The sequence below is a fragment of the Acomys russatus genome, chromosome 7, assembly GCF_903995435.1.
Source record: "Acomys russatus chromosome 7, mAcoRus1.1, whole genome shotgun sequence".
Taxonomy (NCBI): Eukaryota; Metazoa; Chordata; class Mammalia; order Rodentia; family Muridae; genus Acomys; species Acomys russatus.
In genome coordinates this window covers 15,920,672-15,938,945 of record NC_067143.1, presented here as the reverse complement: position 1 = coordinate 15,938,945, position 18,274 = coordinate 15,920,672, and the positions used below count along the sequence as shown (strand labels likewise).

General features: G+C 40.6%; 1 non-coding gene across 1 annotated transcript; it reads left to right on the top strand.

Moving 5' to 3' along the window:
- Window positions 1-5,622: 5,622 nt before the first annotated feature.
- LOC127192503 (small nucleolar RNA SNORA48) lies at window positions 5,623-5,764 on the top strand. The gene has a single exon (XR_007830985.1). It is a non-coding gene; the product is annotated as a small nucleolar RNA SNORA48 (small nucleolar RNA).
- The last annotated feature ends 12,510 nt before the right edge of the window (window positions 5,765-18,274 follow it).

Sequence of the window (18,274 nt, the reverse complement as noted above, 5' to 3'; positions counted from 1 at the left end):
CCTTGATTTCTTTCTTTATTTCTTCCCTGACCCAGGTGTCATTTAGCAGAGAGTTGTTTAGTTTCCACATACGTGTAGGCTTTTTGTTATTTCTGTTGTTGTTGAATTGCAGCCTAAGAGCATGGTGATCTGATAGGATACAAGGTATTATTTCAATCCTCTTGTATCTATTGAGGCTTGCTTTGTGACCTACGATGTGATCAATTTTGGAGAACGTTCCATGGGGTGCAGAGAACAAGGTATATTCTTTCTTGTTTGGGTGAAAGGTTCTATAGATATCTGTTAGATCCATTTGACCCATGGCATTGGTTAATGATGTTATTTCTTGGCTTAGTTTCTGTTTCAATGACTTCTCCTTCAGGGAGAGTGGGGTGTTGAAGTCTCCCACTATTATTGTGTGGGGATCGATGTGTGGTTTAAGCTTTTTTAGGAGATCTTTTACAAATGTGGGTGCCCTTGTATTGGGAGCATAGATGTTCAGAATTGTGATGTCATCTTGGTTGACTTTACCTTTGATGAGTATGAAGTGTCCTTCCTCATCCCTTTTGATTAATTTTGGTTGAAAGTCTATTTTGTTCGATACTAAAATGGCTACACCTGCTTGCTTCTTGTGACCATTTGCTTGGAATATTTTTTTCCAATCTTTTACCCTGAGGTAATGCCTTTCATTGTGGGTGAGATGTGTTTCTTGAATGCAGAAGAATGATGGATCTTGTTTATGTACCCATTCAGTTAGTCTGTGTCTTTTTATTGGAGAATTGAGGCCATTGATGTTGAGACATATTAATGACCAGTGACTGTTAAGAGTCTTAATTTTGATGTTGTTTCCAGTCGAGCGTTTTTGTAGTTGTGCTTTTGCCATGGGATAGTTATCTATTTCCTGAGTAGTTTTGGTTGTAGCTTGAGCTTTTGGGATGGAGTTTTCCTTCTAGTACCTTCTGTAAAGCTGGATTTGTGGGTAGGTACTGTTTGAATTTGTTTTTGTCATGGAATATTTTGTTTTCTCCATCAATGGTTATTGCTAGTTTTGCTGGGTAAAGTAGTCTGGCCTGGCATCTGTGGTCTCTTAGGGTTTGCAGGATCTCTGTCCAGGCCCTTCTGGCTTTTATGGTCTCTGATGAGAAGTCGGGTGTAATTCTGATAGGTTTACCATTAAATGTTATTTGGCCCTTTTCCCTTGCAGCTTTTAATATTTTTTCTTTGTTCTGCATGTTTTGTGTTTTGATTATTATGTGGCGGGCAGTTTTTCTTTTCTGGTCAATTCTATTTGGTGTTCTGTAGGCCTCTTGTATGTTTATAGGCATTTCTTTCTTTAGATTGGGGAAATTTTCTTCTATGATTTTCTTGAGAATAGTTTCTGGGCTCTGGAGTCTGAAGTCTTCTCTTTATTCAATGCCTATTATCCTCAAGTTTCTTCTTTTCATGGTGTCCTTAATTTCTTGGATGTTTTGTGTCAGGAGTTTTCCAGATTTGGCATTTTCTTTAATGGTTGATTCAATATCCATGATTGTATCTTCTAGACCTGAGATTCGTTCTTCCATCTCTTGGATTCTGTTAGAAAAGCTCACCTCTGTGTTGCTTGCCTTCTTCTCTGAGGTCTCACGTTCTTGTTTTTCTTCTGTCTGTGTGTTTATCATTGAATCCATTTTCATTTTCAGATCTTGAACTGGCTTTTTGATTTCTTTCATCTGATTTTTTGTATATTCCTGAGTTTCTTCCATTGCCTCTTTATAGGTCTTCAGAGCTTGAACCATTTTATTTATTTCTTTCATCTGGTTGTTTGCATTTTCCTGCAATTTTTCCAGTTCCACTCTATGTGCTTCTTTTATGTCTCTCACCTGTTTGTCTGAGTCTTCCTGCATTTGATTACGAATTTTATTTGTTTCCTCCATTATCATCCTCATTACTAAGGATTTGAGGTCATTTTCTTGTATTTCCGTTGTATTTGAGTTCTCTGGGTTGTTTTCTTTGGGATAGCTGGAAACTGGAGATGCCATGTTGTTTTGGGTTTTTTTGCATATGCTTTTTCGTTGTCCTTTAGACATCTTGCCTTCTTTGTTTTTGTTGGGTAGCTTCCAGAGTTGGATGGAGGGTGTCTGACACTAGATTCACTTGTTTTCTCACGATTTCCCTAGGCTGGGAGCTCTAAGCTTCACTGGTGTGGATGTTAGGAGGTTAGCCCTGTTGTTCTGGTCTCTCACAGCCAGTGATCTTCAGCCGCCCTGTGCTGTGGATCCTGCAATTGTTCTGGGTCTCTGAATGAGCGTTGGGTCAGGCCAAGGTATCCACAGCCTTCTGTGTTCCCTGCCAAGTCCAGCCAGAAACACTGAGCCTGAACCACGGGCTGAACTCAGCTAGATTCTCAGGGCCTGAACCGTCTGCCGAGCTCAGCTAGGGATTCTGGGCCCAAAATGCACACAGGGTCCAGCCAGAATTTTTGGGCTGGGACTACGCACCAGGCTCCGCTAGGGCCTTTTGGCCCAAAGTGCGTGCTGTGGTCAGTTATTGACTCAGGGCCCGAACTGACCACCAATCTCAGCCAGGAATTCTGAATTCAAACTGTACACTGTGTCCAACCAGAGTCTTAGAGCTGGTGGAACCAAGCGCTCTGTCCAGCCTGCACCACAGCAGGAGAACTGCGGCTGCTCTGAGTTAGCGCCAGTCGTGGAACCAAGTGCTCCGCACAGACTGTGTCACTGCAGGGAAGCTGCCGCTGAGCTGAGGTGCTGCCTAGTGTGGAGCTGTGCGCTCCACTAAGCCTGCGCCACAGCAGGGGAGCTGTGGCCATAGCTGAGTTAGTGCCTTGGGCAGAATTGCTTGCTGGGCTGGGCCAGTACCCGGGACTCTGGGGCCGAACTGTCCGCCGAGTCCAGTCTGGGTCCGAAGGCTCCACGTGACCCAAATCCTGCCCCGAGTCCCCTCTTCCGCAGCAACTCCCACCAGCCACCACACCAATCGCCTCCATCGGAAGGCTATGAGCTGAAAACCTCAGCCACCGCTGCTGGTGCCGCTGGTGCTGCTGCCTCTGCCGCTGCCATTCCAATCTGAGAAAATCCACGCTCCTCCTGTGTGCAGGGGCACACAGGTCCTCCACACCCTGGTCCCTCCAAACCGTGGAGCACTCCCGCTGCCGTGATGTTTGGACCTCGGTGTTCCTGGCTCAGAAATCTGTGCAATTCCCTGAATTGTTCACTGGAGCCTCCAAACGCGGTCCACACTGCTCGCCGCCATCTTGGATCCTCCAGAGAAGATGTTAAGTCTAAAAATCTCCTGACACAAAACATCCTTGAACACTATTAAAAGACTCAACCTAGATCAAAGGCCCAGAAAATATTTTCAACAAAATTATAGAATAAAATTTTCTAATCTAGACAGAGGTGCCTATCAAAGAACAAGACACATCCAGAACACCAAATAGATTGTACTAGAAAAGAAAGTCTCTTCTTCACATAATATTCAAAACACTAAACACACAGAAGAAAGAATACCAAAGCCACAAGGAAAAGGACCAAGTAATAGAGAAAGGCAGACCTCTTAGAATTACACCTGATTTCTCAATAGAGAATCTAAAAGCCAGAAGGGCCTAGACAGATAAACTTCTAAGAGATCACAGATGACAAGATACTATACCCTGTTGCAAAGGTCCAGCCCTGGCATGAGGTCAGGGCCTAAAGAATGGTGGATGCAAGAGCAACAATGGAGGAGAAGGGGAAATGAGGCAGGAACAGAAATAAGGAGGAATTCTACATCCTGACAGATTGGCAGGCACAGTTCTTCTTTATTTATATAGAACTCAATAGGCACGGATCAATACATGCTGTTCCAAAATAAATATCATATCATTTTTATTCCTGGACGTGTGTTTCAACTTCCAGTTGGTCATAAGTTTAGTCACCATTGATAAACAATTACAGAACAGAGTTGTTTTTTTGTTTTTGTTTTTTGTTTTGTTTGTTTTTTGTTTTTTTTTTACAATCATTTGTCCACATCAACCCCACAACCCAACTTTTAACAATATGGAAGTTTCCAGGGCATATTCTCTCAAAGCATATCAGCCTGCAGTCAGGATGATAGCTCTTGTGGTTTCAAGGGCATTAGACATAAAGGAAATCTCCAAGGCAGCCTTGGCAGATTGTCATGACCCAAGCAGTATATTATAAGCCTTCAATAGTCAGGGTGCTAATTGTCACTGGGCCCAAGAAAAATTTCCAAACTGCAGCTATTATTAAATTTTTGGCATAATATGTTTATATTTTATATATTTATAGAATTTATTCATGTATCTAATCTTGGTATTCTTTGTTCCTTGTTCATTTGACACCATAGTGGCCCTGTATGAGTTGACTTTTTCTAAGAAAGGGAAGTCTTAACATTTTCTTCTTTTATCATTTATCCACATCATTCTTTGTCCATCAGTATAAGAAAGAGGCTTTTAAGTTAATCTGACACCAACTTTTCTAGTCTACTGAATATTATTTACCTTTTAAAGTTTACTTTATTTTGATTATCTTGTTCCTGAGTAAGGAGCATCCATGGGCAGAGATGCCCAGTATCTTTGAGTCAGAGCCTCATAAGGAGGTCTCTGGCATAATTATTTGCATCACAAACTCCAGAGTATAAGGAAACCTTTAAGTAGGGCCAAAGAAGGATATCTCCCTAAAAGAGGAAGAGGTAGTATGGTCAGGACATTCCTGGGAAGCTAGAAGCAGCACTCTAGGGTTCATAAAAAAATTCATAAGATTCATAAATGATTCATAAGAAAATTTCAACAATCCAATATCCCCAAGTTGTACAAATAATAAATGCCTCCCAAGCATGCCACATATAGAGTTCAAAGCCAAAAAGTGGGGGACCATACACTCAGCTCAGCTTTGCTGGAGCTTTGTCAAACAGCTGTGTTGGCTTTATGGCTTTCACTGTTTCAATTAGCTATGGCTGTGCCATCTTGTAAAATGTTCAATCACCATTGATAGAGAAAATAAGATATCCCATGTTAGAATCAAATTTAAGCAGTATCTGTCTATATATACAGAAGTTTTATGAAAGTTGCTAATAGGACAACTCCAACATATGGAGGTTAACTGCACCCATGAGAATACAGGAAATAATAATTTCACACCAGCAAATTCAAGAGACAGAAAATATGTACACACATACACACCACCACCACCACCAATAACAACAACAACATGACAGAAATCAACAATCATTGTCATTAATATGTTTCAGTGTCAATTGTCTCAGGAGGCCAGCACAAACTGATGCTCCAACCAAGGCAACTGCAAGCAGAGAACCTGGTTCAGATGTAGTTGATGCATAGCTTATTCTCCACATGGAGAAGGGGGAGGAGAATAGAGGACTACCTCTGACATGAACTCTGGTGCCTGCGATCTGATCACTACCTCTGGGCAGAGAGGCCCTGTGGGAACACAGAAGAAGGGGATGTAGTCTATCCAGATGATACCTGATAGGCTGTGGAAAGATGGTGGAGAAGTAGGACCCCACTGCTCAGAGGTCTAGGGGAGAGGAATAGTGTGGAAGAGGGAGCATAGGTGGAACAGGAAGATAAGAGTGAGGGGATTACAATTGTGATGTAATGTAAATAAATTATAATTTAAAAAATGATCTGGCAATGGGAAAAGAGACACTTTGTTAGTGGTTTTGCTCTTATATCTGACAGGGGCAGAGCAAATGGAAGTCCTTTGTTCATCCTAGCTAATGACTGGCTTAGTGGCCAAAGTTGTTGTATGCCTAGCACACATAAGACTCACCTCAACTCAACTCAAATGAAATCTGATCAAATTTGGGCAGCACAGCACAGGAAGATGAAAACAAAGACCTGCGTTCTACCTTGTCAAGCAGTGTGGTCAGGGAAAGATACCCACAGACCTGCCTTCTGCCACACTGAAATAGCAGGACAGACAGACAGACAGACAGACACACACACACACACACACACACACACACACACACACACACACGAGCTCTGCCTATCACTACAGAGTGCAGCATGGGAAGAGAAAGACAGAGACACGTAGACTGCTGTACAACCCACATACCTGGCCTCCTACACTCTGCAGAGGCAGGCCTTACATATCTTCTTGTTGACACATCACTCAGCACAAGTGAAGGATATCACCCGGGTCACAGCAGCCACGTAGTCAGCATGCAATTGGATCCACCACAATGTGCAAGTGTATGGTGGTTAAATGGGAAAGAAAGAGAAGTGGATCAGCTTGAGCATTATGAAGAGATGAAACGGAAAACTCAAAGATGGAGAGGAGTAGCCTGTTATGAGTGGCCCAAGGGCCTGGGGCCATGGTGAGGTCCCAGCCTGAACTGCTGCTGAAGGACATGTTTGCATTCGTGGGCTAGTGTCAGTGTACATGGAACATATTATCACTAAAGAGAATGAGGATATTTCTGGTTGGGGCAGCAACCAGAGGACCATGTGGATGTCTGGGGGGCTATGCAGATCTGTCCCTACTGACCTTTACTGGCTGTAGCTTTCTGGAGAGCTGGTGCCATCTTTCACTGGTGGCAGGCCCTGCAGTTCACCTGGGTAATACAGTGGAGATAGCCCTGATGGTGAGGGCATGAGTGAGCCAGTCCTGAGGGTTTGAGAGTGGGAGAGATAACCCTGCCTCTTGTCAATGCTGGCATTGGATGGCCTAGATAGAGCAGTGCTAGAGAGATCACCACTCTGGTGTGAACAAGGGAGAACCAGTGTGCTGACAAGCTTGGCTGTCACCCAGGACTAGATTCAGGGCTCTGAATTGGCCTACCCTAAAAATCTATATCATCTGTAAACAGCTAGGATGCATGAAAGGGCCAATTCTGCTAATCCAAACCTGCAGGATCTCCATGATACAGGGCAGCAATGGGTTGACTCAGAGGAGTCTCAGTGGATATTTATAGTGTCACAAAAGCAAGAGACAAATGACTCATTGCAATAAATATTTGTAAGTGGAGATGTGTGGTTAGAGGGATGTACTGTGGGACAAACTGACATACAACATCTACCACAATGAGATGTGGCTTTCTATGCTTTGGGTGTGTGTGCATGTGTGTGTGTTGGGGGAGGTTTCAAGGGTGAGAGGCAGATGTGAGTGAATGGGGAGATGAGTGGAACTGGGGTACATGAAACAAAAATCACAAGGAATAAACAAAAAGTCTCTTTTAAAGAAACAGGCTAACAGAATGTATGTTAAAACAGATTCCAATCCTCCTGCACTGGTTGCTCTCTCAGAGGACCTTAGTTCAATTCCCAGCACTCAGATGGCAGTTGATAACTGTTTGTCACCCCAGTTCAAGGGGATCACACACACACACACACACACACACACACACACACACACACACACACTCAAGCAAAACACCAATACACATAAAAGTAATAATTGAAGGAAATTTAAAGATTATTTTTTAAAAAGACTTGCCATGATCATGATGTTTCTCCACAGCAATAACATCCTAATGAAGACAGAAGTTGGTACCAACTTTGTGGAGTATTGCTGTGACAGACCTGTTGATGTTTTTAGGAAGATTATGAAAGGACTTTGAAACTTTGAACTAGAAAAGCCATTGAGTGTTGGGATTTCAATGGGATGTTCTGTAGACGCTTGAAAAATAAGAATGTTGAGAACAGTGCAGAAGAGGGAGGCCTGGCTTGTGAAATTTCAGATGAAATGTTAAATACTATATCAAGGCTGTTTGCTATTTTGATTTAAGATTTTGTGGTTCTGGTTAGCTGGGGCTGAAGCATCAGCCGTGATTCACAAGGTACCAAAACTACAAAAGCAAAACCTTTATTTTGCTTGGATACTCAGTGATGGTCTGCCAGAGCTGAGAATTTAGAGGTGATTAAAAAGAGACCAGCATTGTTGAAGTAAAAGCTTCTTAGAAATGTTTCCTAAGAGTTAGCACACAGAGGTGACCAAGGTTGTACCTGGCACTGGTAGCTGAACTTGATGGTGCAAGTGTCATCTAGGTTTTGAAGACATGAAGGGGACATGGAGATCAATGGAGGCTTGGCACTGTGAGAGGCTAGGAGAGGCCAGTGATGAAGGTATAGCCTCAGTGGTGGTTGAAGGTCCAGGTCTGAAGGGTCATGCAAAAAAGATGAGTTTTGGTACCAGGAAGATAGCCTATGAAAGGATATTGGTGAAAATGCAGCCCAGTTGCAGCCAGGGACTGCAGAAGTTTTGGAGAAGCCATTACCATGGGATTACCACCAAGAACAACAGCAGCTATGGAGTATAGCCAGCTGGAGCCTCTGTGACTAACTGTGTGGGCTACAGAATGCTGAGCTGGAGAAGGGAATCAAGCTCTTTGGAGGAGCCTAGAAGATCACGGGTGAATCCCAGATGATTATAGTACATCATGATTTGTTTAGAGTATTGGAATTTGATTTTGATGAGTTCATATTGTGAATGCTCTGTTCTTCCCTCTGAAGAGGTATTTAATTTAATTTTAATTTGGATTTTTAGAGAGATTGGACATATTAAACAGACTGAAATTTTAATTTGATTAAATTTGCAAAGACTGAGACTTTTAGTCTCAGACAAGATGGAGCCTAAGTTGACAAATGCCTCTGTGGAATCTGGTTGTAAGGCATTTTTCTGAATTAGTGATCAATGGAAAATGGCCCAACCCATTGTGGGTATTGCAATCACTGGGCTGGTGGTTCTGGGTTCTATTGTTGTAACCTGCTTAATTTGCTAAACCTTCTTAAACTCTATAGCTCCTTCTTTGAGACCTAATTTAGTTCCTAGCATTTCTGAAGCTAACACCAGCTCTTAGAATATCAGAAACCATTATGACTCCAAGTCTCCATTTTGATTATAAGGTGAAATTAAGTTCAAGTTCTCAGACCCTATGTGCCTAAAATCAGGAATGTTCAATGCATGATGCTTAGGATAAAACAATAGATGATAAATGCATATTCTAACTGGGTTAAAGATAAATGATAAAGATAAATGGTGTTCTATTAGAGTTAAGACCACAGCATCCTACTATGTCCCTTATGCTCAGAGAGCTGGAAAGCCCCTAAGAGCACTCCTAGCCTATATCCCAGCCAATTGGCTTAAAATATTTTGTCTAGCCACCTGGTTACATTGTGCTCAGAACAAAATCGATTCTTCTTGTTTAGCTATTCAAAATGATGCAATGCTGCCCTCCTCCTTGCTTCCCACCTGGTTACCTGGTTGTTACCTGGTTACTGTTTTTTTTTTATAAAAAGCTTGCCTTAGAAACAGATCAACGTCATGGTCTGATTTCTGAGTTCCCACTGTGGCCCTGACCATTTGGCTTCTTTGTCAAAATTCAAGTGTCCATAAGTTTGTGGTTTTTTTTTTCTGTGTCTTTGATTCCATTCCATTGATCAGCCAGCCTATTTTTATGCCAGTACCATACTGATTTTATAACTGTGCAGCTGGAGATCATGGATGGAGATTCCTCCAGAAGATAGCTTATTGTACAAAGTTGTTTTAGCTATTCTGGATTTTTTGTTTTTTCATATGAAGTTGAAAATTGATTTTTTTAAGGTCTGAAAAGAAATGTGTAGGTATTTTGGTAGGGATTGCATTGAATTTGTAGATTGCTTTTGGTAAGATGGCCATTTTTACTATGTTGATCCTCCAGACTAATGGGTGTGTGAGATCTTTCCATCTTCTGATATCTTCTTCAATTTCTTTCTTCAGAGACTTGAAGTTTTTCTCATACAATTTTTTTACTTGCTGGGTTAGAGTTGAACCAAGATACTGTAAATTATTTTTGGTTACTATGAAGGGTGTAGTTTCCCTAATTACCTTCTCAGTCCATTTGTCATTTGTATTCAGGAGGGCTATTGGTTTTTTAAAAATTAGTCTTGTATCCATCCACTTTGCTGGATTTATCAGCTGTGTTTATCAGCTGTACAAGTACTCTGGTGGAATTTTGGGGTCACTAAATATACACTATCATATCATCTGTGAATATTGATGCTATGAATTCCTCATTTCTTATGTGGATCTTTTTGATCTTTTGTTTTCTTACTGATCTAGCTAGAACTTCAAGTACTATATTGAAGAGATATGGAGAGAGTAGGCAGTCTTGTCTAGTCCCAGATTTTATCGGTATTTCTTTGAATTTATCTCCATTTAATTTGATGTTGGTTATCAGCATGCTGTAGGTAGCCTTTATTATAGTTAGGTGTGTGCCTTATATCCCTGATCTCTCTAAGACTTTTTAACAAGAATGGGCATTGGATTTCGTCGAAGGCATCTAAGGAGATGATCACGTGTTTTTTTTTTCTTTCTTTTCGTTTGTTTAAATGGTGGGTTATATTGATGGATTTCTGTATATTGAACCATCCCTGCATGCCTGTGATAAAGCCTCCTTGTTCATAGTAAGTGATATCTTTTATGTGTTTTTGGATTTGGTTTGTGAGTACTTTATTGAGTATTTTTGCATCAATGTTCATAAGAGAAACTGGTCTGAAATTCTGTTTTTTATGTTGGGTCTTTGTGTGATTTGGGTATCAACGTGACTGTAGCATCATAGGATGAGTTTGGTCCTCTTCCTTCTGCTCTTAGTTTGTGGAATAGCTTGAAGAGTATCAGTATTAGTTCTTCTTTAAAGGTCTGGTAAAATTCTGTGCTGAAACCATCTGGCCTTGGGCTTCTTTTGGTTGGGAGATTTTGATGACTATTTATATTTCTGCAGATTTTGGAGTTATCTAATTTGTTTACCTGATCTTTATTCAACTTAGGCAAGTTGACTTTATCAAGAAAATTGTCCATTTTATTTAGGTATTCAATTTTTGTGGCATGTAGGCTTTTGTAAGACCTAATAAATCTTTGGATTTCTCCTTTGTCTGTTGTTATGTCTCCTTTTCATTTCTGGTTTTGTTGATTTGGATACTATCTCTCTACTTTTAGTTAGTTTGGCTAAGGTTTGTCTATCTTACTGATTTTCTCAAAGAACTAGCTTTTGATTTATTTGATTCTTTGAATTGTTTTCTTTGTTTCTATTTTATTGATTTATTTCCTCTGTTTGATTATTTCTAGCCTTCTACTTCACTTGGGTGTGTCTGTTTCTTTTTTTCTAGGGCTTTCAGTTGTGCTGTTAGTTTGCTTGCATGAGATGTTGCCAATTTCTTTATAAAGACATTTAATGCTATAAACTTTTCTCTGAGCAGTGCTTTCATTGTGTTCTATATGTTTTTGGAAAGTTGTACATTGATTTTCCTTGAATTTTTAGGAAATCTTTAGTATATTTCTTTATTTCTTCCCTGCCCCAGTTGCTGTTGAGTATAAAGATATTCAGTTTTCATGCATGTGTGGGATTTTTGTTATTTCTGTTGTTGTTGAGGTCCAGCTTTAGTCCATGGTGGTCTGATAAAGTACAGGGACTATTTACATGTTCTCGTATCTGTTGAGGCTTGATTTGTGGCAAGCTGTATGGTGAGTTTTGGAGACGGTTCCATGAGGTGCTGAGAAGTAAGTATATTATTTTCTGTTTGGGTGAAATGTTCTGTAAATTTCTGTTAGATCCATTCCTTTCAGGAAATGTCCATCTTTGTGGTTGAGGTATGTTTCTTGTATGCATCAGATGGTGGATGGGTCCTGTTTATGCATCCATTCTGTTAGTTGGTGTTTTGTTGTTGTTGTTGTTGTTGTTGTTATTGTTGTTGTTGTAGAGTTGAGTCCCTTGATGTTGAGAGATGTTAATGACCAGTGATTGTTAGTTCATTTAATTTGAAGATGTTTGTCATAGTATGTGTGCTTGTCTTCTTTTGGTTTTGCTGTAGTAAAGTTATTTATATTCTCTCTCTCTCTCTCTCTCTCTCTCTCTCTCTCTCTCTCTCTCTCTCTCTCTCTCTCTGTCTCTCTCTCTCTCTCTCTTTTTCTCTGTGTGTGTGTCTGTGTGTGTGTGTGAGTGTGTGTGTGTAGTTAACCATCTAGAGTTTTCCTTCTAGTATCTTCTGTAGGCCTGGGTACATAGATATTGTTTAAATGTGGTTCTGTCATGGAATATCTTGTTTTCTTCAAGTATGGTAGTTGAAGTTTTGCTGAGTATAGTAGTCTAAATTGGCATTTGTGGTCCCTTAGGGTTTGTAAGCTATCTGGCCAGACCCTTCTGGCTTTTATGGTCTCTGTTGAGAAGTCAAGTTTGATTCTCATAGGTTAGTCATTATATTTTCTTCACCTTTGTCACTTTCTCCTTTTAATATTTTTCTTTGTTCTGTATATTTAGTGGTTTCATTATTATGCGGCAGGAGGGATTTTCTTTTCTGGTCCAATCTATTTGGAATTCTGTACTCCTCTTGTATATTTATAGCCATCTCTTATTTTATTTTTTTAAAATTTTTTATTAATTTATTCTTGTTACATCTCAATGGTTAGCCCATCCCTTATATTCTCCCATTCTTCCCTCCCTCCCATTTTCACATTATTCCCCTCCCTTTTGGCTGTTCCTGATGGGGATTTTCTTCCCCTGTATATGCTTATAGGGTATCAAGTCTCTTGTTGGTAGCCTGCTATCCTTTCTCTTAGTGCCACCAGGTCTCCCCCTCCAGGGGACATGGTCAAATGTGAGGCACCAGAGTTCGTGTGACTGTCATATCCCACTCTTCACTCAACTGTGGAGAATGTTCTGGCCATTGGCTAGATCTGGGTAGGGGTTTAAAGTTTACCACCTGTATTGTCCTTGGCTGGTGCCTTAGTTTGAGCAGGACCCCTGGGCCCAAATCTGCTTATTATACTGTTCTACTTGTAGGTTTCTAGGACCCTCTGGATCCTTCTACTTTGCTATTCTCCCATGCTTCTCTCATCTAGAGTCCCAATAGTATGTCCTCCCCTCTGTCCCAGTTTCCTGGTAAGTGAAGACTTTCATGGGACATGCCTCTTGGGCTAGTATGCAGATATAAGTGAGTATATACCATTTGACTCCTTCTGCTTCTGAGGTAACTCAATCATTATGATCATTTCTAGCTCAATTCATTTGTCCACAAATTTCGGGAATTCCTTGTTTTTAATAGCTGCATAGTATTCCATAGTGTATATGTACCACTGTTTCTTTATCCATGCTTCTACTGAGGCTGAGAAGCTTCTGTAAGGCAGGAGACACTGTCAAGAGAACAAAGCGACAGCCTACAGACTGGGAAAAGATCTTCACCAACCCTACATCTGACAAAGGTCTAATATCCAAAATATATAAAGAACTCAAGAAATTAAACACCACCAAACCAAATAACCCAATTGAGAAATGGGGCTTGGAACTAAACAGAGAATTCTCAACAGAGGAATATCAAATGGCTGAGAAACACTTACAGAAATGCTCAACCTACTCAGTCATCAAGGAAATGCAAATCAAAACAACTCTGAGATTCCATCTTACACCCATCAGAATGGCTAAGATCAAAAATTCAGGAAGATGGCACATCTTTCACTAATAAATCATAGATGAAGCAAGCAGAGGAGACACCACCCCCAGCAAAACTACAAGATCTCCTGGAAGGAGATTCATGATTTGGTGGCTGCAGCCCAAGCCATATACCCTCCACATCGATTCTTATGCCTGTTATATTAATTCTTCTTTTTAAGCCTGCTATTGCCCAACCTATCCCTAGCCCTTCTAACACCTTCTCTGCTATGGAGATCTACAATAAATCATAGTAATGCAAGACTGCCCACTTGAGGATGTTGGACCAAAACTGAGATACTCCTACACCCCAACTGCATCTCCAGTATCCATGGCCCTTTCCACCAGGAAGCCTCCATATATAGAGGGTGCAAATATTGGATATGCAGAATAGAATCCATAAGTTGGTGTGACACCATGCTCACTAAACTTAACATCAGCAATCCCTTGAATGAATGTTGAGTCATGTGTAAGCACTACCCCAACGGCTATGCCAAATACCCTGAACCCAACTTACATGTCTCTTGCCAGCTTGTTACTGACTCCAAATCATTCTTTGCTCACATTGATATTCTTCAGCAGAAGGACTAAACTCAACAGGAGCTTTGAGCTACCCTTTACTGCCTGTAATACATCCAGTATGCAGCTGAATTCCCTCCCTTAACCACCCACCCCAATGCCTCCCAATGCTTTTCCTGCAAGCACTTCCATTTCCCAGCACCTATTGGTAGATGTTTCCATTAACCACAGAAACCCTTACCCAAGCAAAAGTCATAGAACATTCCTCTCTTTGATCTACACCCATCTTTTTGCCTTGTATGGCCCTTCTTAAAGTCTCATCCTACATGTTTCCATAACAACACTGTTACCAAACCAGTATGTGCTAACCCACTCTTCTTTGGTATAAGAACACTTCCTGGATTAATTCTCCTTTTCAAGATTTCTGCACCCGTTCTATAATGATTTTTACCCAGATATATCTCTATGAGCCAGAATAACTCGTCCTACAGCCAAAAGAAGTCCAAAAAGAGCAGAGGCAGCCTTCATCTGAACTCATCACCTGGCCAGTGACTTTCAGGACAATCTTGACAAAGCAATGGCTTCCACTATAGATAGTCTTGAGTCTCTTTAATGCCAGATTACTTCTCTGGCAAGGGTTGTCCTCCAAAACCATAGAATCTTGGATTTACTAATGGTCAAACAGGGATGGATTTGCGTTGTATCTGGGGAGAAATGTTGCTTCTGTGTTAATGAATCTGGTTTGGTGGAACAATATATACAAATGCTCAAAGAACTCCAGTGAGATCTCTGGGCACACTGTGCTCCGAACACTCCTACCCTATGGTACTCAAACCTTTCTTTAACTTGACTCCTTCCCTTCTTTTCATACTAACCACTGGAGCCCTGCATTTCCAATTTCTAAAATAGCAGCAGAACAATATTTCTGAGGTCATTGCCTGCCAGGTTCTGGTTCAATACGAAATTGTTCCTAACCTAAGATGCATTGACTGGGATGACACCTCTTCTCTATAAAGGAAAAAGTAGGAGTTGTAGAGTTTGTAGATTGGGCCACCAGAGAAATTGGAATGAGAAGGAAATGGAGCATGTTAAAAACCCAGAATTCTCAAAATTGACAACTAAAATCTCATCTTGAGAATAGAAGGTGCAGGACAAATCTCTCTCCTTGCTTCTGTGCCTACCTCAGTAACACATGACATATACCCCAGGTAATTACAGGTGGCCAGTCACATAAGCTGTCACCTGTTATCTTTCTCCATGTAAATAGAACATTGTCAGAATCTTAGCTCTAGCTAAGATTCACCCTTATTCATCCTCAAAACCCATCCCCACCACCCAAGGTTCATAATGTCCCTGTTCATGATATAGAATGTACCATCTATTTAATAAAAAATAGTCCGAGACTCCTCATTTATTCTGGGGAAAGAAGGGCTTCCTTGGGCTAGACTTTTGGCCAGGCAGCCACAACAGAACCGTAGTCACTGCTGAAGCTAGCTGGCTGCCCCTAGCTCAGATCTCATGTGTGGAAGAACTGCTATCCTCTTGAGAACAGCTGTTTGATTAGTTAGAGTCAGGTCAGGTCTCTTGGAGCCCTGAGCTCTTGCCACCTGGATCAACCCTTGTGCCTAAGGGATCAAGCATGTGAATTTGTCCACACTCTTTGCCATTAAGAGGGCAGTTTAACCAGAGCACTACAACATAGCAGTATCACCACTACTTTGGCTTCAGAACTCAGAGTTTCCAAGCCATCTGCTACAGGCAATCTCATTAAAAGAACCAACCATAACATGCTGGAAAAACTCTTTTCCACATCTCCAGTGAGTTTGGAAGTCTTGTCTCAGGGTCCTCATTCTGCTTGCTCCAGCCATTCCTGAGAGAAGTGGAAGCCAGGACTCCACACTTCATCTGGTTCCACTGGGAAGCCAACAGCTCTTGGTAGTTCCTGCAGAAGATACATGCACTTCTGGTTTGGTGCCTTAGTGGTGCTCAGAGGCAGAGGTGGTGGCAGCAGCAGTGACAGGAGACATGAAACCACATCCAGGCAGCTTTGCATTTCTCTGTATCTTCCCTTAGAAATCAAGGAAGCATGGGAACTTAATAAGACAATTGGTTTTAGACATTAACATTGGATACCTTGTATAATTTACAAACATCATTGTATCCTGGAAACTACAACTGTATTGATCTTGGCAATTAACATTATATTCTGTTTCTGATAAAAGTATAAAAATCACTCTCAATAAAATTATCACAGTCTCAGCTTTGCTGTGAGCCTTCCAACAACCTTGATTTAATTCCTCAACACCATTTCAGGTGATCTTAGTTCAGATTTACACAACCAGGTGATTCTTCTCATCAAAGTCAATCCTTGGGGCCCCATATTTAGGCATCCAAGCTTTCACTGCATGAAGATAGTTCTCTTGGACTATTTCAGTGAGCATATAGGGAACAGAAAGAAATCAGACAATGGGAACCTGTCTCACAAATTTTCAGAGGGAAAGAAGGATTCTTATCAAGAACTGGGATAAAGACTATTCAAATTATAATCTGGCAAATAATTTGGCTTAATTTGTTCCCATTGTCATGAGAACTTCAGCAAGATTGGATCCAAAAATAATGAGGTTTTCATCTTAGTCAAGAAGTTTCAGGACAGAATAATACTCAGGCCATGCCTTGGTTGTCACAGACTGTTCTTTTTCAGTTCCACACTTAAAGAGAGCATGGAGGGTAGTGAAAATAGTGATAAATATATAATTTGGCTAGAAAAGGATGTGAGTATCTTTAAAGTTGTAGGCAAGGAAGGGAGAGAGGGGGGAGATCATCCATAATTGTGTTTTAAAAATGGGTGAGGAGAAATAGCTTAGTAGTTCTAGAGGACCCATGCCAGATCCCAGCACCCATGTTGCATGGATCAAAATACCTGTAACTTCAATTTCAGTAGATCTGATGCCCTTTTCTGGACCCTGAAGACACCTGCACACATAGGCCCATACACATTCTTGTAAAGAAAATTTAAAAGCCATCAAGTTCTGAGTGGGAAAGAAGAGCATTTATAATGGATTATATGGTTTGGGGTCTATAGGACTTCATTGGATGATAACTCAAAAAGAAGTAACACATTTTTGCACCGAACTTTGTATTTGGTAGCTTATGGGATCTACTAGTGGTATGTTGCCACATGATAATATAGTCCCATTTATATGCTTTTTACATGTGTGTATTTGTTGGTGGTCCCTGCAAGCATCAATGCAGAGAGGCAAGAATAAATCTTGGTTCAGCATGACTTAGCTTGCTGGCTCAAACTTCTGGAGTCTAATGCCAAGTAAATTATTTTTTTACATGTGGAAATACAGTAAAATTTTGGGAAAAGTTTCCTCATAACACTTATCATAAAAAAAAAAGCTTAAGGCATGACTAGATTAACAGTGCCTTGCTGAGTACATGTCTTCTGCAAAGCACCTATGACCTCTTCCACAGAATCGGTTCTATTCATTGAAAAACACTGCTCAGGATGAGGGTCTAGGGAAGAAGGGTTAGTAATAAACATAATAACAACCCCTTTTGTAAAGGTTATATAGTCTAAGAAATAGTTCTCAGGATAAAGGGGATTCAGGTGAGGGTTGGATCCACATAATAGCAGAAGGTCACTAGATTTTGAACATGATCTACTCAGGGTTTCTGGGTGAACAGGTGTCAATTTCTTCCACTGAAGAAAACTGGCTGTGTGTTTAACAATTCTTGTTTTTCTAGTGCTATTGATAATCAAGTGGAACTTGTGCCCTCCTACATGCATGTAGATATTTTAGGATGCTTCTGCAGTATAGGCTTCCATATGAATTCCTTGAAATGTCTTTAGTGTTAGTCATCAGACACGGTATTTCCTCTTCTATACTATTTGCCAATCCATTTAACTGTTGTTGTTTCATTCTTTGCATTTAAATCTTTATACCGCTTTCTTTTTTAATCTCTCTTCCCATGAAAGCAGAGCTTTCTACTTACTAATTTCATGATCTCCATGTGCATTCTAAATGGAATACAAATATCAGAAGTTTCAAAGTTAGCATCCACAAATGAGAGAAAAGTGATATTTGTCCATCTACATCTGGGCAACTCACTCAGAATCGATGTTTCCAGCTCCATCTATTCATCTGTGAATTCGTTTTTGTTAACAGATGAATTAGGCATTCATCAGTTTATAGACATTTAATCCTTTCAATTAATCCTAACATTGATGGATAGTCCCATGCAGTTGTAGTACTACTACATCCCATCAAAGAATTCTTAGATAAGATTGACAATTGCTTTTTTTCTCTAGTTGAGTGAATGGTGTCTTCCAGTACTGTGAAAGCTT